Source organism: Cimex lectularius, unplaced genomic scaffold (assembly GCF_000648675.2).
Source record: "Cimex lectularius strain Harlan isolate CLEC.00 unplaced genomic scaffold, Clec_2.1 scaffold179, whole genome shotgun sequence".
Classification (NCBI taxonomy): domain Eukaryota; kingdom Metazoa; phylum Arthropoda; class Insecta; order Hemiptera; family Cimicidae; genus Cimex; species Cimex lectularius.
The window spans coordinates 1,012,938-1,020,453 of NW_019392757.1; the positions used below are offsets into that span (position 1 = coordinate 1,012,938).

General features: G+C 36.9%; 1 non-coding gene across 1 annotated transcript; it reads left to right on the forward strand.

Moving 5' to 3' along the window:
* Positions 1-6,252: 6,252 nt before the first annotated feature.
* LOC112127053 lies at positions 6,253-6,362 on the forward strand. Its single transcript, XR_002910367.1, has one exon. It is a non-coding gene; the product is annotated as a U6 spliceosomal RNA (small nuclear RNA).
* The last annotated feature ends 1,154 nt before the right edge of the window (positions 6,363-7,516 follow it).

Sequence of the window (7,516 nt, forward strand, 5' to 3'; positions counted from 1 at the left end):
AGGCTATCTGGCTAAAAATCAATCACCAGATATCCAGTTTCCACCACACAGGCAACAGTTTGAACTAGGACTTATAAAAAATGGCTGAACCTCAGGGCTATAGGGATTTTTAAATGTATATATTGTTGTGTTGTATATATGTTAATTTGCTGGACGTCTGGAGAATAAAAGTAAGTTCTTAGCGAAAATGGAGTGGGTTCAACTCCGCCCCCGAGGAATATCGAGTTCTCCGAGGGAGTGGATGCGGCCAGACTTCTATGTTTGTATCCAGTGGTGACGGGATACCGTGTCGTAGGAATATCAAGTACTACTGTCGCCGGGCGACTCCGATTACTCTGCCTGGACGCCGTTGCTTGTGCGGGTACAGCGCCTGCTTGCCTTGTTTTTCCGTAGAGCTGTGTTTGTGGTTTGTTGGTTCATGGTGGGACGCCTAGGCCCGCAAAGAGAAGCCATGGTGTCGCGCTGGGTGTCTCCCTATTTTGGCGCGCCGCACGGGTTCCGGCTTTGGAGCGGGATTCCTGTCGACCGCGGTGATCCGTTGGGTCATCCATCGGATGCGCACATCGGGCTGTAACATACTTTCATTTTCGTTTCCATTTGATAGTTGACCAACTGAGGTTCACACAAGAAGCTAGCATTTTAGGTTATCAATGTACTATATATAAAAGAGTGTATAGAGATTAGTGACAGTTAATCGATAGTTATTCAGATATCGTGAGATGCGGCCGGGTGTGATGTAGGTTTCAGAAAAACATTTTCTTTACCATGTCAACGTTTCGATCTTTTATTGAGATCATCTTCAGGGCTCAAAGTGTTTGTCTTCTGTGTAATTGTGCCATCCTTGCGTGTCGTGTTGAGAGTGCCAGAAAATGTTTTTCTGAAACCTACATCACACCCGACCGCATCTCACGATATCTGAATAACTATATAAAAGAGGGGGTCAGTAACCAGAACGAGACTCTCAAATAGGTGTACTTTAAAAAAATCACGTGGAAAATCAGAAAAAGGAGGAAAACTCGCAGAGGCCAAATACTTCCCCCACATAAAGCTCTGGATTGTGACAGACATATTATCTTAAGGCTAATCATGATATATCATTTATCATCATCATCAGACTATATATACAAAGAGATTTAGGTCCTTATAAATATGTACAATATATAAAAGAAGTTCTTATGTTCTATGTATTTGTCTTTCCACGAATCTTTCTTTTAATTCCTAACTTACTTATGAATTGAGATAGTTACTAGTCACAAAGTTCAAATGAATGAATGGCTTCTGAATTAACGGTTAAATTAACTATTGACACACAAAATATTTACGTTGCTTCTGGCTTAAATTTGTTTTATTGCTGTACAGAGATTTCTTCTTTTTCGTTTGAAGACAACAAACAATGTTCAACAATTGCAATGCCTGGTAGACAAGATTCGCGAAAGGAGTTGGTACTAGTGCTGTTTTTCAAGTAGGTCATGAAATGGTCTAGTTCAGGTAGCTTGACAAGGCTTCATTGAAAATAAGTTAGCAAACCTTATTCGCACGTTTTACCTCTCTTGACCACAATAAGCCTTGTACCGGCCCCATAGAAACTCCATTGAACTGTAAATACCTGCGGCCGGGGGTGCAGGAAGCTCGACAATAAATCACCCTGTTTACGTTTTAAAATACCCACAAGCTGAAAATTTCCATTTCGGGCCCGGCGAGTCGGAAAAATTCCATTTTCAACCGGCATTCGAACGGGCCCTTTCAGGCCACCTCCGGGAAACCTTTTTATCCCGTTGTTTGTTTGAATTGGAAATGAAGGCGATGACAAAGTCATGAAGAACTACCACAATGAAACCAAACTGGCAGATTTTAGTTTCAGCAAAAAATCATTCTAACATTCTAATAAAAATCAAACAAGCACCTATGAGTTGTCCACAATTTTACCACACATATCTGTTGTCACACAATAGGGCTATTCACTATCCTCGTATTAACCCTGTTAACAATGTTTTTTTTTTTTTTTTTTTTTTTTTGGCGTTATGAACTATGCATATTAGCCATGTGACAAATTCGTATATGTGTGTTCAAATTTGGGGGGTTATTGGGAAAAAAGGGCCAGGGGCAACGGTGGGAATCGAACCCACGACCGCGGCGTGAGAGTCTCTCATGCTAACCACTCGGCTACCGCGGTCCCCTGTTAACAATGTTAGGTCCTGTTAGTTCGAGAAAAGGGATGACGTAGACTTGTAAAAATCGGCTGGTTAACAATGCTCGATCTAACAGGGCAGAGCCAATGTTAGGTCGAAAATGTAGTAACATTGCTATCCGTTAGGGCGTAGGTAACCAACATGGCCATGAATTTAACAGTTGTTTTTTGTTTACACGGATTTTTATTCTTATATAAGCATTAATTAAATCAGACCAATACATTTCTTTTGTTCATTTCTGACCTGTGCTTTCATTCATAATAGATACATCCCCTATCCTATAAAGTTGTAGATTAAGCTGTTAGATGTTATGGTACACGTTAGGTATGTCGGACGAATTGAAGCGTGTCGTATCTTAGTACTTTTCGAGTGCGTAGATAGCATTTTGAATAAAAGAGTTGGTTAATTTTCCTTTTTTATTAACTTCTGGCATCTTAAAATTTAACACAAAAGAAAACCAAAACAAACAATAACACGCCTTCAAGGACTGTTATAGCTTTATTTTTGGTTCTGCCAATCACCACGCGCAGCATTGCGGAAAAAGTAACGTTTAACATGCTAAGAAAAGATGGGGGCATTCATAACCTTACTGACATTTCTCTATTCGAGTTAACATCTTACGAACATTGTGAATGCCCCTAATATTTTTCAAAAATGGTTGAAGTAGTGAAAACATTTTGACCTTTATTCAGATCTCTTCAAGGTTTAATGTGTAGTGTTATTCATGGAGTTTAATATTTTAAGTGTATGTTACGTGTTGCACAACAATACACTTAACAAACATGACAGTAGAGGACTAACACTACAATTTATGCCTTAAAGTTAACTGGAATAAAGCTACAAAACAAACAAGAGGGTGGCTACCATTTTGCCTCTCAGTGTATATTACAGAAGAAATAAATAAACATCCATGGAAAAAATACCAGATGGACTGAATTTTGAAAAATAATAACAGTAAAGTTGTTACGCAGGGAATCGCTATGCAGTTATTTAAGTTCTTACAAAAAATGCTTCCATCACCTCTTTCGACATTGAAAAGCCTTTTTTCACGAACAAATATATTTTGAGCATTAAGAAACACTGTATTTTTTTTTGTATTTTTAGCGAAGGTTTGTAACAGCAGAGGTCATATCGACCCCTCGGAGTTCCGGTATTAAAAACAAAAAGTTTCAAGGGATCTCATTGTCTATTTTAATTAAGAACATGAAAGGCTTCATCCCTGATTTCTTTACTTTACTATTTATCGTTTTGCCTAATGTACTGGACTTTAGAAAAAAGTGAAATGTACACCAATAGATACGACACAAGGATACTTCGGACCTTCAAGGCCGATACTATACTCAACGATAAGGGTATGAAACTTGATTATTTTATTCATATAATATTTTAAATTATAAGATTTTTCTGTCCTCTTTCTTTTCTTTCAAAATAAATATGAACTAGCCCAAATAGAAAAAATAAGTCAAGGTTAAAATGGTTAATTACTAGTTGGTTGATATCTAGGACATTCATGCTGCCTATTTTAATATATTTGATGGAATTTGTGTGGTATATTGGAAGGTATAACATTCCATATTTGAATTTTTATCAATGTATATTATAAGACATATTTTTATTTCATGTACATCCGAACTCTACTTGTGGATATAATACATTTAGCAAAATAAACACATTTTTTTCATACACCTAGTGCACCGGATTGGGACGATTTTAATCAATGTGACATTTATAGCGTTTCACCAGTTATACGAAAAGTCTTTGCTCTTATTGTTTGCCATGTATGGTCGCATCCGGTCCTTTTGTAATCGCAGAGCCCATTTTACTTGTTTAAAAACAAGTTCGATTGTTTTCGTTGTTCTGATATTTCGACCAACGTCCGGTTTTGAGTTGCGATTTCCATCGCGTTTGCAAATTTTGTTTACTTTAAAATTGTTTACACTTTCGTGGAAAATCAGAAAATCACGCTAATCCTACAGGTCCACCTATTCTCTCGTTTCTCAAAAAAATATCAGTACACTTTCGTTAAATGTTAGAACACTGATAACCACCCAAGACTAGTCCCGTCTCATTTTCATATTTTTATTAAGGTACATTAGGGTCAAACTGATTTCAAATCAAGATATGATACTTCCTTTTACTATTATTCAGTTAGTTGTATCTTCTATGCGATCGACCTGCCTTTATTCAATAATCCTCTCGAGGATTAGGGTTGTGGTCAGAAAAACATATAGTGCTATTCACCCAACTTTCGATGATATTATTGTTAGTCAAAATTTAAAAACCACAAACCTTCATCTTCACTACTTTTTTAACTATATACTTATATATGCAACTTAACTCTAATAATAAATAAATACCAAAATACATTTAACAGGTATATATATATATATATATACCTAGAATATAATCATAATAATGATCTGTGATATGTCTATATGAATGCAAAATTCATTAAGTTTGTTCTCTGTAGACCCTGAAGAAGACGAAATATATCTTCGTAAGCTCGGCGTTGGTACAAAAGGAGTATTTGTTTTTCTTACCTTTGTTTTAATTTCAAAAATTACTGTAATATTTGAATTTTGCACAAGGAATATAACATAAGTTCGTCATTTTAGTCCGTTAATCCCCGCTATTTGGAACCAACTATCAATTCGTTAGAATTAAATTTGCAACTTTTTCCTAAGTATCACTTCGATATATAACTCCTGGTTGATATGGATAACCAGATTTCCAATCAAAGTTTAATTTAATCTTTTACTTGTACAAATTCGTTCCAATACGTGTCAGAGGAAATATTTATCCTGATCCCTTGAATAAATCTTTTTATTCACGACTTCAACAAATTATGAAACAACAAGTCACTAAGAGACACATATTTGTCGAGAGTTGAATACTTTCTATTTATGTATGGTGTTTAGTGACCGTTAGTTAATGATTAGGTGAATGTCGTGAGATGAGGTCTGGTGTGACGTAGGTTTTAGAAGAACATTTTCTTTATCGTGCCATCGTTTCGATCTTTACTGGGATCATCTTCAGGGCTCAGTGTTTGTTTTCTGTGTAGATCTGGAATTATTGTGTGTCGTGTTGAGAGTGCCAATGAGATATTTAGTCTCAAATATGTGAAATATCTCAAATATTAGAAAATGTTTTTCTAAAACCTACGTCACACCAGACCGCATCTCACAATCTCCACATAATCACTTTCCATTTGTTCTGAAGAAAAAAAAACATATATAGTTAATTCTTTATTGACAAAGGTAAATTAAACTTCACCCTTAACAACAAATGAATAACTGAATTTCTCACTTTTTCATATCGATTTCGGTGTTTATTAATGAAGCCTTTTGAGCAGAATGAATTCGGGAAGGAGAATCGATAATTAAGTGAGTTTATCTATTCGTCAGGCACGGTTAGAAGAGTAGCACGGGTGTAAGGCTTCTTGGCAGCCCGGTGCCCTATAATGGTAACCATTTAAAAACGATTATTCCTCTTGGCTCATTTGCCAGCGCGGACAGGCAACAAACAAGTGTTGTGATGGGTGGGCGCACCTGGCTCCTCTCGGCACTTGACACCAACTCATTGAGCACAGCAATCGACTGGAAAACCATCGATGACAAATACCTCGGCCTTTTTTCCGAATCGGTCTTAAAACTTAACTTGTTTACACTGTATTAATTCGTTTGCCCGACGCTGCGGAGCGGATAAAATCCGCCTTGGCTCACTGTGTTTAATGGGGATAAGCCTATTGGTATTTGATAAACTGGAAAACCTGTTGCTGCCGACGATGAATTGTACCCCTTTTCTATCGATTTTTGAAAATAATCTTTTCAAAATCAAAGACTGAATAATAAACACAATTTGATTTTTGACAGTTGTACATATATACGATAAACGTTTGAAAGGTGACGTACAGCTGGCCAATCTTCAGAAAAACCACTTCTCTGTGTTAAAATCTTCCAGACGGACGCTTTTGAGCAATGCCTGCAGTCTATTTTTTTCTCTCTTCCCGCTGAGTTCCTAACAATTTCTCTCACTCCAGGCCATACCTCGTTTTAGTGCTGCAATATTAAGACGTTTGGAGGTACGTATATTAAAATGGGAATGATATGGAGAAGATTAGCATCACCCATGCGCAAGGTTGACATGCAAAATTTTCTTCTGGAAAATTCTTCTGTTACGTTAGGCACAACTACATTTTCTCAGTTCACAAAGAATAACAGTTTAAATGAATTCTATTTTCGTTGATTAGTTAGTTAGTTCAGTTAGTTATTAGTTAAGAAAAACAAGCATTATTTTGTGTAGAGAGAAATGGATTAACAAAGTATGTAAACATTAAATTAATTATTTGGAACGTTTGGAAAAGTGACTTTAAAAAGGCTGTCGGGACAAGAAAGAATGCCAATCTGCATTTCTTCCCGATCTAGATCTGGTATTGATTAATGACTGTAAAACAATGGTAAGGACTCAGCAGGGAGAGAGAAAAAACCAACATCACTGCCGACACTGCTAGAAAGCCCGCGACGACAATGGCACGCTTTCGCCGGGCCTTCTGGAAAATTTTCGACACAGGAAGGAAAACGGGCGATGTGCTGCTTCAACGGCGCTCCTCATAGCTTTTCGGGTGCAACGAACTGGCCGGCAGACCATTTTAACACAGTTTTCAAACCGCTTAGCATAATGCCAAATGCTAATTGCCGAATCGGCTTGCTACGGCGATATTCAAATGGCCATATTCCTCGCCAGTCCCGTGGGTTCGTTGAACTTCTTTTAACACAAAGGCCTAATTCAATGGACAGACAAATGTCCTACCAATATGAACCGTTCCGATGTATTTTTGAAAGGTTAAAATATGCAAATTCTCAGTCACAACCCAAGTGGAATTTATTCGTTAATTATCGTGAAAACAACCCGACCGTTTGTTTATTCTTCGAAATTAAACTGTGCCCAGTCGCTACCGTATACCTAGTATCATAGATATACAACCTTACTTCCATTCCATTTGCCTCATTGTTTATAAAAAACACGATTAAATTTTGCCATAAGAGTAAAAATAGAAAAACTATCGGCTATTAAAGGCACGTCAGTATTCACAACAGTAGAAATATATGTTTAAGGAGGACAAACCAATAGTTTTATCTTGATGTAATGCTGAAACAGTTCAGGCATACATTTTTAACAGACTTTTATTCAAGGACTTTGCTATGTGTATACAGCATATGTACAACTGTATAGTAACTAGTATAGTGCACTAGTACTACTGCATAGTACTCAATCATGTATCACTAATCATATACAGTCTTAAGCTGCTGTCATAATAAAAATTTTAC